This window comes from Papio anubis, chromosome 4, assembly GCF_008728515.1.
Source record: "Papio anubis isolate 15944 chromosome 4, Panubis1.0, whole genome shotgun sequence".
Taxonomy (NCBI): Eukaryota; Metazoa; Chordata; class Mammalia; order Primates; family Cercopithecidae; genus Papio; species Papio anubis.
Genome location: NC_044979.1, coordinates 56291135 through 56316727, shown reverse-complemented (window position 1 = coordinate 56316727; position 25593 = coordinate 56291135). Strand labels below are relative to the sequence as shown.

The 25593-nt window shown below is 40.2% G+C and overlaps 1 pseudogene; it reads right to left on the bottom strand.

The window, feature by feature from the left end:
* Window positions 1–4422: 4422 nt before the first annotated feature.
* Window positions 4423–24107, bottom strand: LOC101004348 (annotated as a pseudogene).
* Window positions 24108–25593: the final 1486 nt, after the last annotated feature.

Below are 25593 nucleotides of genomic sequence, written 5' to 3'. Positions count from 1 at the left end.
CACAAATGTCAGTTCCCTTCTGTTATTGACGAGGAGTTGCCTCCATATTAATGAAAAGGATTTTTAGTGTGACTAGGATTCAGAAGGTAAGTTTTTCTTTAATGAATAGCCTGATTCTTGAACGATAATGACTCAGCCACAAGGGCTTGAGTAATTGTTTTATGGCTTAGACTTCCCTTGGCATGAGGACCCCACCCAGCCCATATGAAAATGAATACCATTAAGCAGCCAAATGTTTCTCCATTTTAATTGAATATTGTGTGTGGAGACCAAGACTCTCAATAAGTCCAAGGACTCTTGTACGTCATGTCCTTAGCATGATCATCTCCCCTCTTCATTTTACAGTCCATGATGGTGGAAGAAGATGAGACAGGGAATGTTCCTGTTTGGGGCTCCACTGAAAGCCTCTGGTGCAATTTCCTGTAAGGCCTCTACTTTCCGTTTGCTGGAAATTTTTAATAATTGAAGTAATACCATAATTAGAACTTCCAAAATCACATATTAGAAGTGGCTGGGCTTTAGACCCCCTTGAGTCAGGATGAGATAGAACAACTCAGTTTAGACATCTGATTGATTACCCATTACCCCCATTCAGTTATTAAAATGGGATCTGTAAGTCTATGAGCCACAAGACATGGTCAGCTTAGTCTCATTGATATTTCCAAAAAAAAAAAACTTCCAAATTATTTTTAGTTTAGCTCTTTTGATCAACTCAGGTTATGTCCTCACACAACCTCCAAACCCTTTTAATTCAAACTTGATGGATGAATTGCTTGAATAAATTTTCCCATGGGTATACTAAATAGAGGTATTATTGTCAGAATTTATAGGAAATGTAGTATAATTTTTATACTTTTTAATAGTATAATTTTATAAAGTTAGTATGATTACTAACTTTATTAAAAAAAAGAATTTCTTCTCTAGGAGGAATTCTCTGGCTTAGCTAAGTTGGTTATAAGATCATGGAAAAGAAGGCAGGGAGGTTTGGGAAGACTTCTGTCCCAGATTCTAGGGCAGTTACCAATAAGTTTTGTCACACTGGTTGCATCAGAAAATTCTCTAGTCTTCACTTCCTCAATATCAGGGAGTTAAGCAAAATAATCTCCAGGAGTTCTCCTATAAATTCAAATTATGGGAACTCATCTATTATATAAACCAAGGCCCAAATTTCTGTCTTGGAAATTCTGAATCTCTCCTTATGAAGTTGTTAGTGGAGTGGGGAATTTTCAAAACTCTATTTCTCATCATTTCTTAGTTTAACCATTAAGTGCCACTGGTAATAGACTTACAGATATTTATTATGACAACAGTAATTTAGCATTACATTCAAGGCATATGGAGAAAACAAAAGGTTCAAGTTAAAAGCATGCCTAAATATGTCTCATTTAACGAACTTAATAGACTTGCAGAAGCTTCCCACTAATGCAGTATTGTTTACAACTTATCTCCATAAAGTCTATTGAGTTGTGCTTTTCCCATTTGATTCAAACTTACGCAAATTAACATTTGTGAGTACATTTTGCTTCAAATCACACCTATCATAGTACACAACTCAAGTCCTAAATTTGAATTAATATTGCGTTAAAATTCCTTGCCTTCTTCTGATATGCTTAAGAAGGTGGATGATACGACTTAATTACATTTTTGGACACTTAGGATAACTCTTACTATTTAAAAACAAAACTGAGAACTGAAATTCTACTAACCATAAGAATTGACTGTAAAAGTGACTCACCCAATTTGGTGGTCACCCTAGTTTTTAAAAATGAGGTTTGAATGGAAAATTGTAAAAGCAAAAGACTATTAATAATGGCAGAAGGTGGGTGTATGAACAGGTGTAGTACATTGTGGTGCAGATATGTGAAATTGCTGTAATTTTAAAGAACCACATCCCCATTTCTTTTGTTACCTTCTTAACAAATGGTGATTTTATGATTCAGAAAAAGAGGTACTAAATGTTGAGATGAGACTATTAGAATCTTTTGCTTTCAAGAGAGTGGGAAGAGTTCAACTTAAAATGTTAGGACTCAAAAATAAGAATGAGTATTATTTGTTTTAATCTGAATTTTACCCCAGTGAAGGAGATTAAACATTTTCACAAGCATTTATAATGACCATGACCAGAAAGACCTGGCCATTGTGATTTCTTACCTGAGTTTCTGCACCAGCTTGCTAACTGGTTTCCCTGTTTCCAATATTGATTCTCTATTCTGCCAACAAATTGACCTTCTAAAACACAAATCTGATCATGACCTTCTTTTAAAACACCTTTAGTGAATTCCCATTGCCTTCAGAACAAAATTCAAACCTTTAGCATGACATAAAAGGTTCTTCATTATCTGACATCTGCCCTTCTGTTCAGCCTTATCTGCCAGCATGCTTCCTTGCTCCAATATAACCGCTTTTTTTGTTTTTGTTTTTGTTGAGACAGAGTCTCACTCTGTCACCCAGGCTGGAGTGCAGTGGCGTGATCTCAGCTCCCTGCAACTTCCTGGGTTCAAGCGAGCCTTGTGCCTTAGCCTCCCGAGTAGCTGAGACTACAGGCGTTCACCACCATGCCTGGCTAAATTTTGTATTTTTAGTAGAGACAAGGTTTCACTATGTTGCCAGGCTGGTCTCAAACTTCTGATCTCAGGTGATCCGCCTGCCTTGGCCTCCCAAAGTTCTGGGATTACAGGCGTGGGCCACTGTGCCGGCCCAATATAACTTCTTGGTCACGCTGAACCAATTTTACTTTCCTAAACTCACCTCACTTTGTCATCACACTTTCCTAACTCTGCAGATACTGCACCTCTTTCTTGAACTGACTTTCCTCACTTCTTCATGTGGGGAACTCTTATTCATCCTTTACTCAGCAACCATCTCCTTTCTTGATTTGTACCCACTCCTCCAGTTTGGTGTTAAGCCATTGTGCCCGTTGCATATTCTGATGCATACACCATTGCATACTTTGTCTTACTCTAAATCTTACTTCATCACTCCTCTACAATGCAATTGTCTGTCTTTCTCTAGACTGAGACCTTCTAGAGGAAAGATCTGTGTCTTCTTTATCTTTTTCCCTCAGCACTTACTATAACGCCTGGCACATAGTAGGCATTCTGTAAATGTATGCTAAAATAATCAATGCGTAAATAATCCAGAAAAGTTCAACATGGACTGACTTTAAAATGAGATTAATTGTGACAATTGTTAGTTCAGATTTTTTTAATTAAAAAATTCTTTACCTTTAAATCTAGCCAATTTTAAGCCAATGTTATAGCAGAAAAGAAATTATTTACAAGGATCATTTAGAGTAAAATCAAGTCTCTATTTTAATAAATATATGAGATAAATTGTATCTTTATGATAATTTGTTGCTGTAAATGTATTCATACCAGGACAATTGTCACATTTAAAATTCTCTAAATAATTTTGGCACAGGTGAAATCTTCTAACTTTGTTAAGTCCCTAAGCTCTTCTTCTTTCTTTCTTTTTTTTTTTTTTTGAGACAGAGTCTTTGCTCTTGTTGCCCAGGCTGGAGTGCAATGGCGCAATTTCAGCTCACCGCAACCTCTGCCTCCTGGGTTCAAGCGATTCTCTTGTCTCAGCCTCCTGAGTAGCTGGAATTACAGACATGCGCCTCCACGCCCAGCTAATTTTGTATTTTTAGTAGAGATGGGGTTTCTCCATGTTGGTCAGGCTGGTTTCGAACTCCCGAGCTCAGGTGATCTGCCCGCCTCAGCCTCCCAAAGTGCTAGGATTACAGGTGTGAGCCACCACGCCTGGCCTTTTCTTTTTATTAGACAGGGTTTCTGTCACCCACGCTGGAGTGCCATGGCATGATCACTGCTCACTGGGGGCTCAACCTGCTGGGCTCAAGCAATTCTCCCCTCTCAGCCTCCTGAGTAGCTGGGACTACAGGCACAGCAACTAGAACTCCTGGGTGTTTGGGTGAAGGGAAAGGGACAAGATGGAGGAAGGTGAACAAGATGGAGCAGTCCCTGTTGTTTCCGGGTTCTTCTTCACAGATTTTCCCATGCCCGGGAAAAATTCCCGCGCCCGGGGAAAGAACCAAATCAACTGAGTATGCGCAGAATGACGTCAAGCCGAGGACACCGAAATTCAAGAAGCCACTACTACACAAACGCCCCAAACTCCTCCCCTTCCAGCTCCCAGGCATAAAAGTCCGCTGCCGGCAGGAGCCGGCGTGACCTCTTCGGCCCCCCACATTCGTGGACCGGAGAACATCACCCGAGAGCGCCAGCGCGACTTCCCTGGCCCCCGCTCCCCACACCTGAGGACCAGAGAACTTCGCCCGAGAGTGTGTGCATATTTGCAATAAAAGACTGCCACTTTCTTATGTACTTTGGCCTCATGTTTAATTACTTAGCTCTCCTAAATTAAGTTACATTAAATTAAATTAAAACCCTGGGCTCAAGCAATCTTCCTGCCTCAGCCTCCCAAAATTCTGGGATTACAAGGGTGAGCCACTGCATCCAGCCCCTGAGCTCTTTCAACAGGCTGATTGTTTTGTGTCAGCCTCTTCTCCAGCCACCTCAGCCCATTCTCTTCAGAAGAGAATGTGAAGACCTGTGAAGCCCTGGCTTCACAGCTACTTTTATGATACTTCCCCCTCACGTTAACTCCAGATGAACACTTAATGCTCCAACCTTTCTAGCCAATTGTGCTCTGCAAAAACTAGGCAGCTTCTCTGACACGATGACTTAGAGTCCTTGCTCCAAAGAGGGCCCTATACAATTTTCCTGGTGCTTATTGACAAAGAAGAGGAAACAGATAGTGTCAATTTTGTGCATTCTTCTTCTTATTCCTAAAATTGCCTATAGTGGCCAGTGTTTTAAAGTCTTCAAAGCTTTATATCTCAGATGCTCATCTAAACACTGGATGGCAAAGAGGTCACCGTCCGTGTCAAGCTTATTGGCAAACTAATGGTGCTTGCGTAGCATCCAGTTCAAGGTGCCAGCTCTGAAAATCACACTGAGTGCACATGGACCCTACTGCAGGTGGGTGAGGAGGGCCTCAAAGTGCCGCCACTTGGCAAACCTACAAGCTGCGTGCATATCAGACAAGTCATAATTATAGCTTAAGGAGAGTGAGCTGGGGACTTCAGGAATCCTTTGGACAGTGGCCTAGAGATACTTGCTGTATGTGTCTTGGGCCTACTCCATAAACTTTAAAATTTTTTTCATTCTCTAGCATATACCCCACATCCTCCCTACTGACCACAAAATAGGCACTGCCTGAAAAAAGAGATGTTTCGAGTGGAGGACACATTTTGACAGTCCCCATGTTTGTCAGCTTTCCATTAATAACTGCATACCCCCTTTTCCGCCTTTCTTCCTTACTGACTAGCATCCTCTCAGTTCCCAGGTTGTTTCTACCCATTAATGACTTGAGCTTCCTGCAAATTTCCAGGTTGGTTTGAATAGCAAAATCCATACCACAAAGATTTGTCAAGTACCCTAGTCTGTACTCATTGTGTAGAGGTCCTTCAGGCAGTTGCAATCAGCCTGAACCACTCCACAGAGATGCAAAAACCTCACCCTCCGCCCCTCAAGGCTCTGTCTGGCAGAAGTAGCACAGTAGGGCACCTTCTTGCACCTCCAGGGCCAGACTTTCACTCCAGCACTTTCTCTCCATGCAGAGTAAAGCACAGGTACCACAATGGGTGCCGGATGTCGCCTGGAATCAGAGCACTAAATGATCCAGACTTTCCTTAATTCTAAATGTGCTGCTCTTTATTTTAATATATCTTTGCACTTCCGATAAATGCAAACTGACAACCTTCAAGGCCATGAAGGAGGGAAAATCTGTTGGTGCTTGAAGCCTAGAAGACCACCCTTAACAAAAAAAAGTCCCTGATCGTTGTTTGAAATGCTGAGGAAGTTGCTGTGGAGACTTTGTTTCTTTTCTCTTTTTTGAGAAGAAGTCTCACTCTGTCGCCCAGGTTGGAGTGCAGTGGTGTGATCTTGGCTCACTGCAACCTCTGCCTCTCAGGTTCAAGCACCATGCTTGGCTAATTTTTGTGTTTTTCGTAGAGACGGTGTTTCACCATGTTGGCCAGGCTGTTCTTGAACTCCTGACCTCAGGTGATCTATTTGCCTCAACCTCCCCAAATGTTGGGATTACAGGTGTGAGCCACCACGCCCGGCCAGGATCGATTCTATTTTCTAAGCTCTGGAGCATTTGATATGCCTTTAGAGAAGTTCACACCAATTCCAAACAAGTTAAAAATGTTATGCAAAGTTAGTGCATGTAATGAGTTCTAAATAAATTTAAGTGTTATATAAGGTTCAATATATGTAATATTGTATTGAACAATACAATTAGAAGTAGATGATTTTTATTTATAGGAAATCATTTTACTGCATTGATTATTCTAGGTTTATCTAGAAGAATGTTGGCAAAGGTCACATTAGTAACTGAAATCCAGAAAGACTCCAAAGCCTAAATTAAGATAATGACATAAGTTTTCTTATTGCAACTTTTTGATCAAACCGGTTACACATGCTTCTCTTCCTGTTCTTCCTGCCCTCTGGAGGAGGTGCTAACGAGCAGGCCAGGAGATAAGCAAGAACCATAAGGGAGAATAGTGAAAAAGATCAAGGTAAGCCTAAATGGCAAACCACTCCTGAATAATTGAAGAGCCACTGTTCACCTAGAACAAACCTCTGCTCCTTGTTTTTTTTCCAACATTAAATGGGGACAACAGTATTTACCATAAGACTATTATTCCCAAGCTGGTACCTTTCCATAGGTACTGCTTTCTACCTTTAGTCTTGCAGATCTGGCTAATTCCCACACAAAGAAAACCATTCTCCTACTGTGGCCTCTTCTGTACCTGGAAAAGAATGCAGGTTGGTACAGTATAAAAAGCAGTGGACTCCAGCGTGTTGGGTGTTTGGGTCACCATTCCATCACTTTACTCTTCAGAGTCCTTTCGATCCTATTCCTTAGATTGACAATGTACTTTTATTTTGCGACAAATCCTTCCTAAGCTGGAACTTGGCATAGGAAGCTTTGTTTCATTTGAAGGAGATAATGACTTTGAAAGAATACTATAATTTTACTGGGTTTGTATATGATTTAATGCATTCATGACATTTGTTTTATTTATGTTGTTAATTGCTAAATAATAGCAATCTTAAATACTTCTGAAATGCCTTTTATCTTGATCCTGAAAGACCATTGCTATAGCATTAAAACACACTTACTGAAGAAAAAAGAAAAAACAGTGGATTAGGAAGTGAGGGTTCTGTTTCCAGCTCTGGCCCTTGCTAGTGACTTGGATGCCCTTGGGTAAGTCTCTTAACCTCCCTGAGACTAGTTTTCTTAATCTGTAAGTTAAGAATTATGATATTAATGGGTCTATTGTGAGGTTCAAATGAAATAATGGTAGTTAAAGTGCTTTGTAAACAATAAAGCACCCTACAGAACTAGGGTAATATTAATGTAGTGTTGACAACTCTTCTCTGAATCAACATTTAACTTGACTTGGTTGTCTGTGTACTTTAAAATGATAAATAATGGTTTATCCTTTTAATCTTTAGCAAATAAATGAAGCCTTTGGTCTTGGATCCATAGAAGAAGCAAATTCTGTGTCCTGATGTAATCCAAGTCTGTGTGTGGACTCTCTAGATTCTGCTTCATTTTTGTTTTAATTATAGCATTGAAAGAGTGGAAGGTTTAAAATTATACCTTTCAGAACTACTCATTATTTAGTGACTCTACATTTCAAATATATTGCTCATGTCTTTAAAATAAATGATCAGGTTCTTTTATTGTTACCTTGGCCTAACTATACATTTATTGACATAGTGATAATAATGGTTTTTAGTTTTTGTTTTTAACATTTCCTTGAAGCTGTGATAATTTAGAAGATTTAAATATTTAGACATATTAAATGTTTCAGTTGCTTACACATTTTATTCTGTGTGGCTGAGGATGATTGTGAAATACATAGAAATTATGTAACTAGAAGAGTTGAGAGTTCTGCATTTCTTTCTCTGCTACACACACAGTCTCTCATCCCTCTTCCCATCCCACTTTCTTAGGATATACTAGAAGAAAAACAAAAATGGTACCTATCTGAAAAACACAAAACTGTCAAAGGTACCTGGTCCAAGTCACCATTATTCTTGGCTAGGTATTTACAATAGCCTCCTATCTGGTTTTCCTACTTCAATCTGTTCTTAAAATAGCAACCAGTGGGCACAGTGGCTCACACCTGAAATCCCAGCACTTTGGGAGGCTGAGGTGGGAGGATTGCTTGAGCCTGGGACGTTGAGGCTGCAGTGAGCCAAGATTACCCCACTGCACTCAGCCTGGGCAAAAGAGTAAGACCCTGTCTCAAAAAAAAATGCATCTATATCTATATAAATACAGGTATAGATATATCATTCATAGATAGATAGATAGATAGATAGATAGATAGATGAATAGATTCAGCCAGAATGATAAAATCCATGTCAGATAATGTCATTTACCTGCTCAAAAACCTCTGAAGGCCTTTACTCCTCTGTCCTCTTTTCCTGCCCACTCCTCGCTCCCTCAGTCCAGCCACATTGGCCTCCTTGACCACACCAGGGCCACATCAGCCTCAGAGCCTTGCTGTGCAATGCTCTTTCCTCAGACACTTGAATAAGTGGCTTCTTCACCTCCTTCAGGTCTATTCATCTCCCCAGTGGTCTTCTCTGTCCCATCTTTTAAAATGGCAGCTCTTATCCCAACTTTTATCCCTTTCTCTATAGTGCTTATCACCATCTGACACACAATATGTTTACTTATTTCTTTTGTTTATTGCCTGTCTGCCCCTCTAGAATGTAAGCCCATGATGGCAAGGGGACTTGTCTGTTTTGTTAACTGCTGTATCCTCAACACCCCAAAGACTGCCTGGTTCATAGCAAGTACGCGATAAATGTCAGCTGAATGAATGAATGAAACAAAGATAAGTCATGGTCTTATTTGATTTGCAACACTATAAAAACTGTGAAATTTTCATCAAAACAAAATAAAAGCTATGAAATTTTTGATATCTTCCAATGACGAGAACTATTATAACATCCAAGGCATTAGTGTCCTTCTCTTCCATATCCTCCCCCTCCCAAGTATTTTGGCCATTCTGTGTTTCTAGAATTGAGATCTCTTTTAATCCATTACTGTCCTTTTAAGTGTAAGTGTAATTGTGTAAACCACTCATAATTTGTCATGAAAGGAGGAAAGAATTGAATAATAATGAAATACTTGTCCTTTGTTTTCTTTGATACTTTAATCTCTTGATGATGTTAGTTTTGGCCATTCATTTTCTGACTTCTCTTTCTCCCCGTCTCCAAAATTTACATATTACCAAAGGATCTTGCTTGGATTTCTTATCTTGCTTTGCATGTTGTCCGTTAGAAGTTATATCCACTGTTACGGCTTCTGTTACCTCCTTGTCTTAGATTACGCTCATTTTTGTAAGCCTAATTTTGACATTTCTTTTTGGCCCTAATTTTATGTTTCCCTCACTGGGCCATCTTTTGAGTTCTCAATGTCTAAACCAACTGGGCACAGTGGTTCACGCCTGTAATCCCAGGGCTTTGGAAGTATCATTTGAGCTCAGGAGTTTGAGACCAGCCTGGGCAATATAGGGAGACCCGGTCTTTACAAAAAATTGAAAAATTAGCTGGGCATTGTGGTGCGTGCCTGTGTTCTCAGCTACTTGGGAGGCTGAGGTGGGAGGGTCACTTGAGCCCAGGAGGTCGAGGCTGCAGTGAGCTGTGATCGTGTCATAACACTCCAGAGTGGGAGACAGACTGAGACCTTGTCACAAAAACACAACAAAAAATTGGCTCCTGTTCCAATAATTCGTCTCTGTTAATGACCCTGCCTACTTCTAAATTTGGAAATGTTTTTAAGGCTTGTAATCTTTTATGAATTTCTTCACATTGTCAAGTCTTGTTGCTTATACTTCTCAAATATCTGCTGATTCATTTCCGTCTTTGCTTTCATTAGATTTGGGATGGGGCCTGAGATTCTGCATTTCTAATATGTTTCTGTGTCAAGCTAATGTTTCTGGTCCATCGACTATACTTGGAGTAGCAAGGTCCTGCTCTGAGATAACAATGTCCATCTGAATCTAGTCTTCCACTTTCTAGTCCATAGCTCTATCTAAGAAAGACTCAATTCTCTTTCAAAAATAGAGATCTGATATTGCTCAGTCTTGTTTTTTTTCTATGTCACAAAAGATTTGGAAAGTTACAGACAGAAGATGAAACATTCAAATCAGCCATAATGGTCAATTCAGAATTAATCATGAACAGTTTGATGTGTATCCTTTTACTCCTTTCTTTATTTGCATGAAAATACACATTCCAGTTATATCTGTATTTTTAAAACCAAAAAGGATCATTTATCTTTTTTTAATTACCTAATGTATAAATTTGCTTTCTAAGTTTGTTGACTCCCCCATGTTATAAAGAAAAATCCTCTTTCTTTCTTTCTTTCTTTCTTTCTTTCTTTCTTTCTTTCTTTCTTTCTTTTTCTTTCTTTCTCTCTCTCTCTCTCTCTCTCTCTCTTTTCTCTCTTTCTTTTTCTTTCTCTTTTTTTATTTTATCTCGCTTTGATTCCCAGCCTGGTGTACAATGCTGCAATCATGGGTCATTGCAGTCTCAATCTCCCAGGCTCAAGCAATCCCCCGACTTCAGCTCCCTGAGTAGCTGGGACTACATGTGTGTACCACCACACCCGGCTGATTTTTTATTTATTTATTTATTTAAAAATTTTTTTTTGAGACCAACTCTTGTACTGTCACCCGTGCTGGAGTGAAGTGGTGTGATCTTGGCTCACTGCAACCTCCACCTCCTGGATTCAAGCGATTCTCTTGCCTCAGCCTCCCAAGTAGCTGGGATTACAGGCACACACCACCATGCCCAGCTAATTTTTGTATTTTTAGTAGAGACGGGGTTTCACCATGTTGGCCAGGATGGTCTCAATCTCTTGACCTCGTGATCCGCCTGCCTTGGCCTCCCAAAGTGCTGGGATTACATGCATGAGCCACTGCGTCCAGCCAATTTTTGTATTTTTTAGAGACGGAGTTGCACCATGTTTCCTAGGCTGTCTTGAATTCCTCAGCTCAAACCTGCCTCAGCTTCCCAGTGTGCTAGGATTTCAGGCATGAACCTGTATGCCCAGCCAGAAGTTGCCTTTTCTATAGAATAAAAATGCCCAATTCTGTTTTTTCTCAACTTCTTTGGCTGCTTTTGGGGACTTGGTGCAGTCAAGCAGATGAATCCTCTGTTGACTTTGGTTCAGGGGCTGGTGACTCAAAGCAGCAGGGATGATGCAGAATCTGCTCTGGCCAGGGCCACAGCAGCAATAGCAGCTGCATCCGGTTTCTAGTGGCAGCAGACACAGCTGTTCTGAGGCAATATGCAGTGTCCAGCTCCCAAAGACTTGGCAGTGCAAGCTATGGGGTCAGTGCTTGGCAGCTGGAGTGGTGACTTCATGGACCAGCTCTGCAGAATGCTTTGGGTATGGTTCTTGCCTTGATGGTTCTGTTCCCACCTTTGCTTCTTAAATTAGCTTCAAAGTTGACTTAATATACTGGTAACAAATATTAATGATATTAATAATAACTGACTCTTAGGTAGTGCTTGATATGTGCCAGGCAAATTTCTAAGGACTTTATGTGTATTAACTCATTTAATCGTTTACAAAACTCCAATGAGTTATGGACTGATGTTATCCCCATTTTAGAGATAAAACTGAGTTACAGGGAGATTAGGTTACTTGTCCAAGGTCCTGTGACTATAAATGGTAGCTCTGAAACTCAAACCTCGTCAGTCTGATCTATTTCTTAAGAGCCTTGACTGATACACATACTGTTTCATAACCTAATTTTTTCATGTAACAAAATTTCATGTCATTAAATATTTATTTAAGCATTTAAAGTAGCTGTATAATGTTCAATTATAAGGATGATTCATGTTTTATTTACACAACTCTCTAGAACATCAAGGAAATCCTGGTGGCTGAACTTCCTTTTTTTTTTTTTTTGAGACGGAGTCTTGCTCTGTCGCTCAGGCTGGAGTGCAATGGTGTGATTTCAGCTCACTGCAACCTCTGCCTCCCAGATTCAAGCAAGTCTTCTGCCACAGCCTCCCAAGTAGCTGAGACTACAGGTACACGCCACCACACCCGGCTAACTTTTGTATTTTTAGTAGCGATAGGGTTTTGCCATTTGGGGCAGGCTGGTCTTGAACTCCTGGCCTCAAACGATCCACCCACCTTGGCCTCCAAGTTGTTTTGTTTGTTAGTTTTTAATATCCATGACTTTTTCTTTGGGATAAAGTCTTCAAAGTGGAATGCTAGGTCACGGTGTATTCAAATCGCCTTCCTGAAAGTTTATTCTAATTTACACACCCAGCCATGGAAGGAGACATCCTGTTTTCTTGAGTCCTTATTGACATTGAATGTTAACATTAAATTGTTTTCCTTCGTGGCACTGAAAATCACACATAGTTTTCTTTAAACTTGAAATTATTTAAACATTTAAACATACATTTATTGGCTATTTGTTCAAAGTTATTTTGTGAATTGCCTTCTCCATCACCTATAGAATAAAGGTGAAACTACTTCAGTTCAAAGCTCTTCCAACTCTGACTCAAACTACTTTTCTAACTAATTCTCCTACAGGTTTTAACATTCACTTGGCATACTCAAGGGGATTATTTTGTTTTAGATTGAACCATATGAATATGTATTTTGTAGGCCAAAAAATTGTTGACTATTGATAGTTTCATATGGTGAAAACTTATAAATCTCCAAAACCTTTGCTGTGACACTACAATACGTTACACAAATGCCTGTTGCCCATCTCTGCTTGGTGAAATCCTGCTAGTTCTTTACAAGATGGAGTTCATGAATCAGATCCTCTCCCTCCAATTCCCTTGCCACCCCTCTCCAGGTTCTCCTCTCACCCCCAGCTTAGGTAACTGTAGATCGTTTCTTTTCACAATTTCAACTCTCATTCTTTCCTATCATAGCTGTAGAATGATCTCAGGGAATTGCAGCTGAATAACAAGTTTTCATTTGCCTGGCAGAGGGTGAGCCCTCTGTTGCTCTTCTCTGGCAGAGGCTGTCTTATTTATTTTGGCAGCCTTAGAGACAAGCAAAGTTCCCAGCTTATAGTGGGTGCACAAAAAATGTCTGTTGAATTGAAAAACTGGTAACTTTAGGCCCCAGGAAGTGCCTTATTAGTGCAATACTACTTGCAGTTTCCTTCCATGTTAAATAAGGAAGAGCATGTGTAACACCTTCTAGTATCTTCTGATTTGGTTGCTTGGTATTTTGTTTGGAATTGGTCCTCCTTATTTTGAATCCTCCATCTTTCTAATTCATCTTTTCCTATATTTTCAGATGTTTTAATTATATTGCAGTTCAACAAAATTATTTTATTCCATGGTACAATTCCCAAGAGCAAAACAGCACAATTCTCTAGCTGGCTAAATAACAAATCAGCACACTTTCCAAGGACTATATTCTGTATTTTTTTCCTTTTAATCAAATCCATCTTTTCTGTCAGTTGGACTTTCAGGAGCTTTTAGTGACTTTTGGGAAATACCAGTGCTATAGACAGTGTAGCTTCAGGAAACATTAAAAGTAAAAATATTTTTAAAAATGCATTAAAAACATTTAAAAGGAATCTTATTGAGACAGTCTTCTGTTCATATAAGGGATACACTGCACAATTAACTTAAGGTATACTTACCGGAAGAAAATGATGAAATTATAGAACTTTAAAGGTAGAAGAGACCCCTAAAGGGTTCCAGTATGTGCTCTTTGGTGAAAAAATATCAAATAGGAGTTGGGGAGAGAATAGTTTGAGCCCAACTTTGGCTCCATATTTCCTCTCCAGTTAATTTGAGTGATGTTCCAACTCTTGCTCATCTTTTCTTACCTACATATCCTGCCCTAGCCATTCCTGGAATGAGTTCAGGTAGAAGCAGCTGCAATGCCAGGCCTCTTTTGTGTTTATATTCAGAGGAGACTGGGCATTGCTTTATGTATTCTTCATCCCCCCTTTTCCCCTAGACATTTTGCCAGCTCTGGCCTTTTCTTTCCTGCTTGACCATTAGGCAAGAATGTGCTCAGTATTTTGCCTTTTTTAAGTGGGTTTCTCTAACCAGGAAATTAGTTCAATGAACAGGTCCAAAGAGCCAGAAGAACTGCATAAGATTTTGTAAAAGGTGGATGGGGTATTATAATTTAAAAGACAGATTATAACAAGTGTTGATGAGAATATGGAGAAACTGGAACCCTCATACACTGCTGGTGGGGTGAAAAATGGTGCAGCCACTTTGGGAAACAGTCTGGCAGTTCTTCAAATAGTTAAGCATAGAGTTGCCGTATGATCAAGCAATTCTCCTCTTAGATATACTCACGAGAAATTAAAACATATGTCCAGGTCAGGCATGGTGGCTTATTCCTGTAATCCCAGCACTTTGGGAGGCTGAGGCGGGCAGATCACGAGGTCAAGAGAGCGGGACCATCCTGGCTAACATGGTGAAACCCCGTCTCTACTAAAAATACAAAAAAAATTAGCTAGGCATGGTGGCATATGCCTGTAGTCCCAGCTATTCAGGAAGCTGAGGCAGGAGAATCGCTTGAACCCGGGAGGCAGAGGTTGCAGTGAGCCAAGATCGCGCCATTGCACTCCAGCCTGGCGACAGAGCGAGACTCTGTCTCAAAACAAAAACAACAACAACAGCAACAACAACAACAACAATAATCATATGTCCATATAAGAGTTTGTACATGAATGCCCACAGTAGTGATATTCGTAATAGTCAAAGAGTAGAAGTGACATAAATTTCCATCAACTGATGGATGGATGTTGTATGTCCATAAAATAGAATACTATTCACGAATTAAAAGAAATGAAATACTGATACATGCTACAATATGGATGAACCTTGAAAACAAGCTAAGTAAAAGAAACTAGTCACAAAGGACCATATGTTGTGTGATTCTGTTTATATGAAATGCCCAGATAGGTAACTCTATACAGACAGAAAACAGATTAGCAGTTGCCTGCAATGATGGTGGGGGGAGCGGAGCTTCTTTTTGGGGTAATGAAAATGTTCTAAAATTGATTGTGGTGATAGATGTATAAATCTGTGAATATACTAAAAACCATCAGATTTGACACTTTAAGTGGGTGAATCGTACAGTCTGTGAATTATACCGCAATAAAGCTATAAAAAATAAAAGGATGGATTTTTTTTTATATGTAATTTTGTCTTCTGGTACTTTTCTGGCTAGCTGGAGATTCCCATGCCAAATTCCAGACTTACTTTGTTCTTTGATTCTACTTGAAGTCCAGCCAATAGCTCATTAGCTATTAGTAGGGTGGGAATTTGACTCATAATGCAACTTAGACATGAAGATAAAATATAAGTTCTTTATTTAGTTTATAACCAATCTGGCTTTCCTCCTGCGTCCTTAACTGTGGATAGTGGGAAAAATAAATGGCATATGTTGTTCCCAATGTCTGGGAAGACCACTATGATGGAAGGAATGGCTGGGACTAATTTATCTGCAGCTAACACACACTATTCTTGCTGCAGCTATATTCACTCAAATGACTTATGGACAGGACAGTCAGTGTGGGGCTTCATATGTATAGTTCTGAATTCTTGTCTTTTTTTTTTTTTTTTTTTTTTGAGATGGAGTCTCCCACTGTCACCTGGGCTGGAATGCAGTGGCGCGATCTCGGCTCACTGCAACCTCCAGCTGTTCAAGCAATTCTCCTGCCTCAGCATCCTGAAGAGCTGGGATTACAGGCACCTGCCACCACATCCAGCTAATTTTTTTGTATTTTTAGTAGGGACAGGGTTTCACCACGTTGGCCAGGCTGGCCTCGAACTCCTGACCTTGTGATTCACCCGTCTCGGCCTCCCAAAGTGCTGGGATTACAGGCGTGAGCTACTGCGCCTGTCCCTTCTTGTCTTGATTCTATGCTTTGTTTTGGCCTTCGTTATCCATGTGATTCAAGACTCGCTTTGAACTCCTGGATATGTGTGCTCCATAACTCATGAAGGCTCTTTTGATTTCTAACTACTGGCTCTGTCTTGAGCACTGGTTTCCCGGCAATGTCAATGTCTCTGGGTTTGTTGTATTCCTGTAACTGGTCACAAAGGTTCATTGTTTTGGTCTCTATCATGGCATCTGATCCCATCTCTATGATTAGTAGCTGGCTAGGGTGATAAAATAATTGTTTTGTGGGTTCCTGAAGCATTAGAGCTTAGCAGAATACATACGCTTATTTCCTTCTTCTGAAACAATATTTAAAAGCACTCTAAAATGTTTGAAATAAAATTTGCCTTGTTTTTATAATTTTGTATTGATGATGCTATGAGTACTTGTTTTACTTTTTAAGCTGCATTTGTTCGTACGTTTGTTCTTTTGGAAAGAGCACTCTCTGGCTATTGGTGCTTTGAATGGAGGGAGTTACAAAATCATATTACATTGTTGGCTGAAGGATGAGATAAATTGAGACATGTATTTGTTCCTCCAATTGTTTTATTCTTGGTCTAACTAAATCAGTGATGTGACAGTTCAGAAAGGAATTCAGAGCACTTACTGGTGACTTATATTCTGAAGGACTGTGACTTCTACAGTGAAAAATATTTCAAAATTGGCATTCATTCAGGAATGAATCTTAGCATTCATATAGTGTCTGATATAGTCCCAATGTCTAGGAGTTAATTTTTATTACAAAGAATACTTTATTTTGGAAAAAATAGAAATGTTAAGAATATTTAACATAATCTGAATGCATATTGAGTTTACAAAGGAACCAACTTGATTAAAACATATTTGACTATTAAATGCGTAAGAATGTGAGCCTGTATCTATTATGTAAGATTTTTTATTCAATAAAAATCATCTGTGTCTATTATATACATATGTATACAAATATAAAATTTCAGGGATACACACACACACATACACAAATGTATTTATTTATTTATTCTTAGGTATGTTGGTCCAAGATTCTACTGGATATAATTTTTGCATTATTACCTTAATCAAATCCATACCTGTTAATTCACAAATGTTAACCTTAGAAGTGAAAGGTTGATAATGAAAATCTTTTAAAAGTGTACTATTTTGGCTGGGCATGGTGACTCATGCTTGTAATTCCAGCACTTTGGGAGGCCGAGGTGGACAGACCACGAGGTCAGGAGATCGAGACCATCCTGGCTAACACGGTGAAACCCCGTCTCTACTAAAAATACAAAAAATTAGCCAGGCGTGGCAGCGGGCACCTGTAGTCCCAGCTACTTGGGAGGCTGAGGCACGAGAATGACGTGAACCTGGGAGGCGGAGCTTGTAGTGAGCCGAGATTGCACCACTGCACTCCAGCCTGGGCAACAGAGCGAGACTCCATCTCAAAAAAAAAAAAAAAAAAGGTACTATTTTGATTATTTATTGACTTATTCTGATATTTCAAAGTATTAAGAGCTGTAAAAAAATGCGTAAGTTATTTGTAACGACTCTTAAGGCAGTTGTAGAAGAAATGCTACTAAAACATGAGGTAAAGTTCCACAGATCACTAGACTCAAGAAAATGCAATGATGATAGACAAACAATAGTCAAGAAAGAAAAGGAAGAATAATTGGAAATGAGAAGAAAAGTGAAACATCAAAGGACTAATCTAGCTGAAGCCCTGGAGAGATCACTGACCATCAGTGAATAAGAGTATGATTTAGGAAGGTCAGGTGCGGCAGTCACACCTGTAATCCCAGTACCTTGGGAGGTCAAGGCGGGCAGATCACCTGAGGTCAGGAGTTTGAGACCAACCTGGCTGACATGGTAAAACCCTGTCTCCACCAAAAATACAAAAATTAGCCGGGTGTGGTGGTGCATGCCTGTAATCCCAGCTACTCAGGAGGATGAGGCAGGAATATCGCTTCAACCCGGGAGGCGGAGGCTGCAGTGAGCTGAGCTTGTGCCACTGCACTCCAGCCTGGGTGACAGAGTGAGAGTCTGTCTCAAAAAAAAAAAAAAGAGTATAACATAGGGAAAGGATGTTATAATTGTAAGCACTGCAATGACTTCATGTATTAGTCTCATATCACTTATGCCTCTCATTCCATGTGACCTGACTGACATAGAGATTAGACTGCTGTATCAAATGGGCCCAACATACAATGACAAACAAGTAAAAGTCCAAGGTCTGTAAGGTGGCTTGGCAGTGTCTAGACCCAAGGCTTGTTCCACATCTAACTTGTGGTGTTACCATTTGGAAGGTGTTGTCTTCATCATCTACACTGCTGAAGATGGCTCACTACCATGTCAACTGGGTTTGTCGGGGGCATTTGAACTGGAGCAACTCCATCTTGAGTAGGAACTGTGTAAAATAAGGCTGAAACCTACTGGGCTGCATTTCCAGACGGTCAGGCATTCTAAGTCATAGGATGAAATAGGAGGTCAGCACAAGATACAGGTCATAAAGACCTTCCTGATAAAACAGGTTGCAGTAAAGGAGCAGGCCAAAACCCACCAAAACCAAGATGGTGATGAGAGGGACCTCTGGTCATCCTCACTGCTACACTCCCACCAGCACCATGACAGTTCACAAATGCCATGGCAACATCAGGAAGTTACCCTATGTGGTCTAAAAAGGGGAGGCATAAACAATCCACCCCTTGTTTAGCATATAATCAAGAAATAACCATAAAAATGGACAACCAGCAGCCCTGAGGGCTGCTCTGTCTTGGAATACCCATTCTTTTATTCCTTTATTTTCTTAATAAACTTGTCTTCACTTTACTCTATGGACTTGCCCTGAATTACTTTTTGCGCAAGATCCAAGAACCCTCTCTTGGGGTCTGGATTCGAACCCCTTTCCTGTAACAGGTTCACATTGCAGTCTGTGAGAAAGGGAAGAGGGAATCAGGAGGCCTTATGAAACCTGACACGGGGAATGAAGGAGAAAGAAACTTGACCAGCTGTCCAATGTTTTAAGAGTTGTTAGATTTTGGGACTGAAACAGTCTCCTAGGGAATGCTGTGTCTTTCTAGGAAAAAAATGGTCAATCTCTGAGATGCCCTCACCCATCCTGTTTCTGTCCTTAAGAAGATGCCCTGGTGTAAAGGGAAGAGGGTTGTGGTTTATGTCCCCACTGATGTGGGATGAGTTGGGGAGATTTGGCTGCTCAGCAGGTTTGAGCATGGGTCAGTTGTAGAGATGATCTCTTTCCTGAGCATTACATGAAAATCAAGGGGGGGGAAAAAAATAAAAAAAATCAAGGACAAGAGACTCCTTTAACCTTGGCATTATTTGGATTTCTTCAACACAGTGGTTCTCAAAGCACAGTCCGTGGGTCAGCAGCATTAGCAATATCTGGGAACTTGTGACAAATGCAAGTCCTACTTCAGATTTAATGAATCAATAATTCTGGAGGGGGGTTCAGACAACTGTGTTTTAAAAAGCACTCTTGGTGATTTGAGGCCCATTGAAGTTTGAGAACCACAGATTTAATCCAATTCACTGAGAGGGGAACTCAGAATATGTGTCTGACTAACTCTTCTTTTCTTTTGCTCTCTTGCTACTTCTTTTTCTTCTTTTCACAATTTCCTGGGACTCGAGGGGAGCAAACTTTTCCTTTGCTTCCCCTAAAGTAGCATCCTACTTCCATAAAGCGTGAACCCTCATATCAACATGTAAAACAAGTCAACAAACAAAAAGGTGCTGAGAATGAGCCTTGTGGGTTTGGTCAGGAAGAGGGGAGGAAATTAGGAATTTGGAAGATAACTTAGATTGTTACATGATCCTATTTTGAATGCAAGAAGCTGAGTATTTCTTTTGTCTTTGTATTTCTTAAGATATGCTTCTATTCTGCCCTCTCCCCTGAAAAAAATAGCATGAAATAGCATGTTGAGGAGCTTGTTCTCAGAGCAGTAAGAGAACTCCATATTATTTTCAAAGTATTGGAGGCCAGGTGTGGTGGCTCATGCCTGTAATTCCAGCTCTTAGGGAGGCAGAAATGGGAGGATAGCTTAAGTCCAGGAGTTCAAGACCTGCCTGGGCAATATAGCAATACCCTGTTCTCCGCAAAAAGGGAAAAAAAAAGTATTGTATCACCCAGTTACACACTTACTCACTTTTGCCAGGAGCCTACATTCAAATTTGATGAGAATGATGAAAAGGACTCGCTGCTGCTCTTATGTGTTCCACAGGAGGAAGTGGTACTGGGCAACAAAAACAGAATAAAGTCAAGAATGCAGAATATCTATTTCTGGCTGTTTCTGTCCCAGCATCTTCAATGAAATGCAGAGTTTCCTCTGATTATAAAATAGAGATAATATTCTGAACGCAATAGCACATAAAAGGCATTTATTTTTACCTCTTCCTCTGCCTTGAATGGTAACTTACCTTCATTCTCAATGTATATTAGAATTTATATTGCCCAAATAGAAAATACTTCAGTTTTCACTCATTTAGTGGTAGTATATTTCCTTGGGAGAGAGTTGCCTAGTAAGCAAAAAATGTGTGGGAGGTTAAACTTTTATAATTATTTAAAAGAAATAACTTTAAGTATACTACATTAACATGGCTGTAAATTGGAAGTTGTCATTTTTCGAAATGGGGAGCTTACAGAGAAAGAGACATGACTCTTACCTCCATTTAATCCATTCTCCACATCTGGCCTTTTGAAAGATGGTTTTAAGAATGTAAATGGTATCACTCCCTCTTTTTGGGCTCCCCATTGCATTTATTAGAACCTGCAGTTTCCTTAACATGTTCTCCAAAGTTCTGTAGAGTCTGCCCCTGCCTTTTCCGCCAACATCATCTTGGGCTTCTCCTCTTTGCTCAGATTGGCTTTCTTTCAACTCTTTTTTTTTTTTTTTTTTTTTTTTTGAGATGGAGTTTGGCTCTTGTTGCCCAGGCTGGAGTGCAATGGGGCGATCTCCACTCACTGCACCTCTGCCTCCTGGGTTGAAGAGATTCTCCTGCCTCAGCCTCCCGACTAGCTGGGATTACAGGCATGCGCTACCACGCCCAGCTAATTTTTGTATTTTTAGTAGATACAAGGTTTCTCCATGTTGGTCAGGCTGGTCTTGAACTCCCGACCTCAGGTTATCCACCTGCCTTGGCCTCCTAAAGTGCTGGGATTACAGGCATGAGCCACCATGCCCAGCCTTTCTTTCGACTCTTGAACGAATGACATGCTTTCCTGCTGCAAGGCTTTGGGAAACATTCCTTTGTCAGGAACGTCTTTTTCCTAACCCTTCCTGAGGTTCATTCTCACTTACTCTTAATTTCTCAGCTAAATGTCTTCTCAGAAAAGCCTGCTATGATTTTAGGAGTCCCTCTTATTGACCCTTTCCCCTCATTATCAGTTGTCATAATTTCTAATTATGTATTACTTTGGTGCTTATTTTATCTAGATTAGATAATAAATCCTATAACATTAGAGATCATGTCCATTTTGTTTACTTCCCTATACCTAGTGCCTAGCATAGTGCTTGACACATAGTAAATGCTCAACAAACATTTAATGATTAGATTACCAAATATCATACAGCAAAATGGACACTGGTTTGAAATATAAGTGATAATCTTTCCTGTAATTTTAACATTACAATTTATCGAATTAGAGTGTTCACAGATGGGTTGTATTCCAAAATATGCAAGCTGGTTATTTGACAATCAGGTTATATTTCTCCACAGAAAAGCTGTTGTTGTTGGTTCAGGCCTGCACCTGCTAAATGTAACAATTTATAGATCTTGTACAAGCTCACCTCCATCCAAATATTGGCAACATGAGACCTTAGTTTCCAGATCAGGATTCCTAGTTTTCAGCCTCCACATAATTTTTAAGGCTTTTGTTTGTGTGAGTTTAAGATAGAAATAATGTATTAAAAAGGTGATTTTTAGTTTTCTTCTCTTTCAATGTCCTTTTGATTATCGGACTTGTATGTGGAGAGAGAAATACTGCTGTAAAGTTGTTCTCCGCGTCAGGGGTAGCATTCAGTAGCTGGGAAAAGGGACAGCTTTCAACTGCAGTATGGAAGGAGATCTTTCAGCACACACTGAGATCTCAGCAGACAGCAGCAGCTCCCAGTGTACAGATGTGTTTGTGTTTATGTGTACTGGAGGTTGGTTGGGGGGTGTCTGCTTGGAGGAGGGGGAATGACCCTGAAGTTGCTCCCTTGTACGTTGGAGTGTTCTCTGCTGTTTAGTCACAGTGGCAGCTGCACAGCCCTAACTCCATTGGAATGCTGCCTCTCAAAGACCTCATCAACAGGCACAGAAGTGGACACTCACAAACGCAGGCATATTTTTAAAGAGCCCAGTGTTAGCTGGGCATCATAAGAACGATTATTCATTGCAGCTCTCTCTCCATGAGGTCACTTCAAATCAAATTAAATTTTGCTTTCAAGTCCCTCCCAGACCTAGAGAAGCCTATTAGGCTTGGAAAGGCCTATGTGGCTAACAATTTCCTGATCAGAACAGGAATTTCCTCTACAACACCCCTGACAGGTGTTCCTCCAGCTTTTGTTTACTCACCTCCTTAACAGACGGCCCACTTCAGATTTGGACAGGTCTCATTGTTACATTTTTCACTTTAAACTACAATGAAATCTGCCTCCCTGGACTTTCACCCCATTTGTCTTTTGCTCTCTGCAGCTATGCAGAATATGTCTAATCCTTCTTCAACATGACAGTTTTTCAAATATTTAAAGACAGCTGTCATATCCTCTCCCCTAATTTCTCTTTTTCCAGGTAATATAGCCTCAGATATTTCAATTGTACCTTTTGAAGATAGTATATTCATGTGGAAAACATGAGCAACAGCCCTAGGCAAACCTGGGTTCTGTTAATTTGTTTATTCAATTATTTATTCTTCTTGATTTATTCCCACTAATAAATAGAATAATACAGTCATGATACATGCTACAAAGGAGAGGTACATGGTTCAATGAGTGTATACACTAGGCAGGGATTTCACCCAGAGAAGAGAAGTCAGCTAAAGCTCTCTTAGCAGGTCAAAGTTGAATTGAGAGCTGATGGATAGGCAGTAGTTAATAAGGTGAAGAGGAGGGGAAGCGCTTTCAAGGCAGAAGGAGCAAATGTCTAAAAGCCTCGTTCTGGGAGGGACATGTGATGGAGGTATCACTTATCATCTTAGATCTTTAATTTCTGCATATACAAATAGGCATTATAATACCTTTTCTCTTATTAAAAGGATTATTCTGGTCACCCATGAGATGGATAGGAATGGGCTTTAAGTTCTGTGGTGTTACTCATCATAGAATAAATCCAATAACCCAGTCAGGTCTGTTCTCTTACTGTTCCACCAAGAAGCATTCCTGCTTTTGTCCTTTTGCTTCTGCTCTTCCCTTCCTAGAAAGCTCTCCCCTTTGCTGGGTGTTTAGCCAATCTTTACTACTTTTACTACCCATCCTAAGTTCTAATCCCTCTGGGACGTTTTCCTAGGCATTCAGGCTCAAGTCCATTTCTGTAGTGTAAAGGCTAAATGCAGGGCTTTGTGGTCTTGAGTTTGAGTTCAGGTTCCGCTACTGACTTCCTGGTGGTCTTAGGCAAATTACTTAGTTTCTCTAACATTCAACTTCCTTATCTGTGCAAAAGGGGTAATAAAAGTAACTACTTCGTAAAGTGGTTGTGACTATTGAGATGAATGTGTACATAAAACAGTGCCCTTCCTAATAGCTGTTATCTCAGTCCGCTGGTCCTGCACCTCCTCTGTGACTTGAGGCCTCTGACCTCTCACCCCTTGCCTGCCCCCAACCCCTTTACTAGGAAAAAAAACATCTTTGTGCAGCTCTCACTGAAGCCCGAGTGACCAGGTAAAGCCAGACCAACGCCACTGGTAACTGAAAGATATGCTTTCATTCGGTTTGGAAATATCGTCTTCCTTCCTACACCCACTCCCTGATACCAAGTGGCTCAGTAATTCTTTCCAATGCATACTCTAAGGGTAGAGGGGTGGCGAGAAAGCCATCCACTGTTGCCTGAGATGTTTGAAGCCTCTGAACCCCGCTCACAGCTGCATATCCCGCGGAAGCCACTGAGCAGTCAGCCCGCAAGCGCATGTGCACGCGATCAGGGCCTCTGAGCCACCCACAGGCAAGCCCGGTTACCTTCCAGCTGCCCAGGCCGGCTCCAGGTCCGCGTCACCGTGAAGGGCTGGTCCAGCCCAGCGAGAGTGCAGAAGGCAAGTTATATTCATGTTTTAGGTGGCAAGTAAAATCACTTTTCAGATCCTCATGTCCGACACTTTTCTAAATTAAAAAAAAATTTTTTTAAATTCTGTTCCATATTTTGACAATTTTGTATATGTGTGTGTGAAGAGTCTCGCTTTTTCACCCAGGCTGGAGTGTAGCGGCGCGATCTCGGCTCACTGCAACCCCTGCCTTCCAGGTTCAAGTGATTTTCCTGCCTCACCCTCCCGAGTGGCTGGGATTACAGGCGCTTGCCACCACACCCTGCTAATTTTTGTATTTTTAGTAGAGACGGAGCTTCACCACGTTGGTCAGGCTGGTTTTGAACTCCTGACTTCAAGTGATCCGCCCGCTTTGGCCTCCCAAAGTGCTGGGATTACAGGCATGAGCCAACACACCCGAATGACAATTTTTAATAACATGAACAATTAATTCAGCAATTAAAAAATTTAAATACTTACATTCAAAATGAGGTTAACTAGGTGAAATTCTAGCATTGCCTTTTAAAAGATTGCAGCCTATATGTCAAGACTGCAGTCAAATAATTGTAGCAGTGGGATATTGAGTTTCCATCTTGAAAAAGGAATGGAAATGTACTGAATTGATCAAGTCCTTTGATTTAAGATTCCTTATGTTTACAGACTGCAGACAATTGTGGTTCAAATATTGCAAGCCATTTTCTTTGTAGAATTAATAGAATCTGCAAAATAGAAACTAAACCAATCTTGCACTTGTGATTTAAACCCCTTACCAGTGGCACTCTGCATTTATTTCATACTTCAGATACTTCTCATGCTCTGGTAGGTCAGGGGCAATAAAAGACATATTAATACATGTCTAGTTCTGCAATCAATAAGGCTAATTTAAATTATCCTCTAACAGGTGAGAGAAAAGATTAGTATTTAGGTCTGAGATTAACTAGTAAAAATAGGCCATTCTGTGATATCCTAAGGGACATAGCATAGTTCAGGGTTTAAGGCTCAAAGAAAATCTCTTCTGAGAAATGTATGAGACAAATACATCATTATGGACAGGTGTATATTTCACTAATGATTATATCTTTATTCTTAGTCTTCCAGGCATCATTCCTCTCTATTAAGCTTTAACACTTTTTTTTCTCCACCAACCTCAATCCTATCAATTGATTTTTAAAAAATTTCCTCCCCTTTGGTCTGCAGTTACATTCACCTTGCTTACTGTTTCAACAGATACTAAAAATGAAAATCAGTGTACTTATTTGTCTGTTGCAACCATTTTGATTAGAAGTATTCAAATAGTACATCTCAGGCCTGGCGTGATGGTTTCAGGCCTGTAATCCCAGCACTTCGGGAGGCTGAGGTGGGAAGATTGCTTTGAG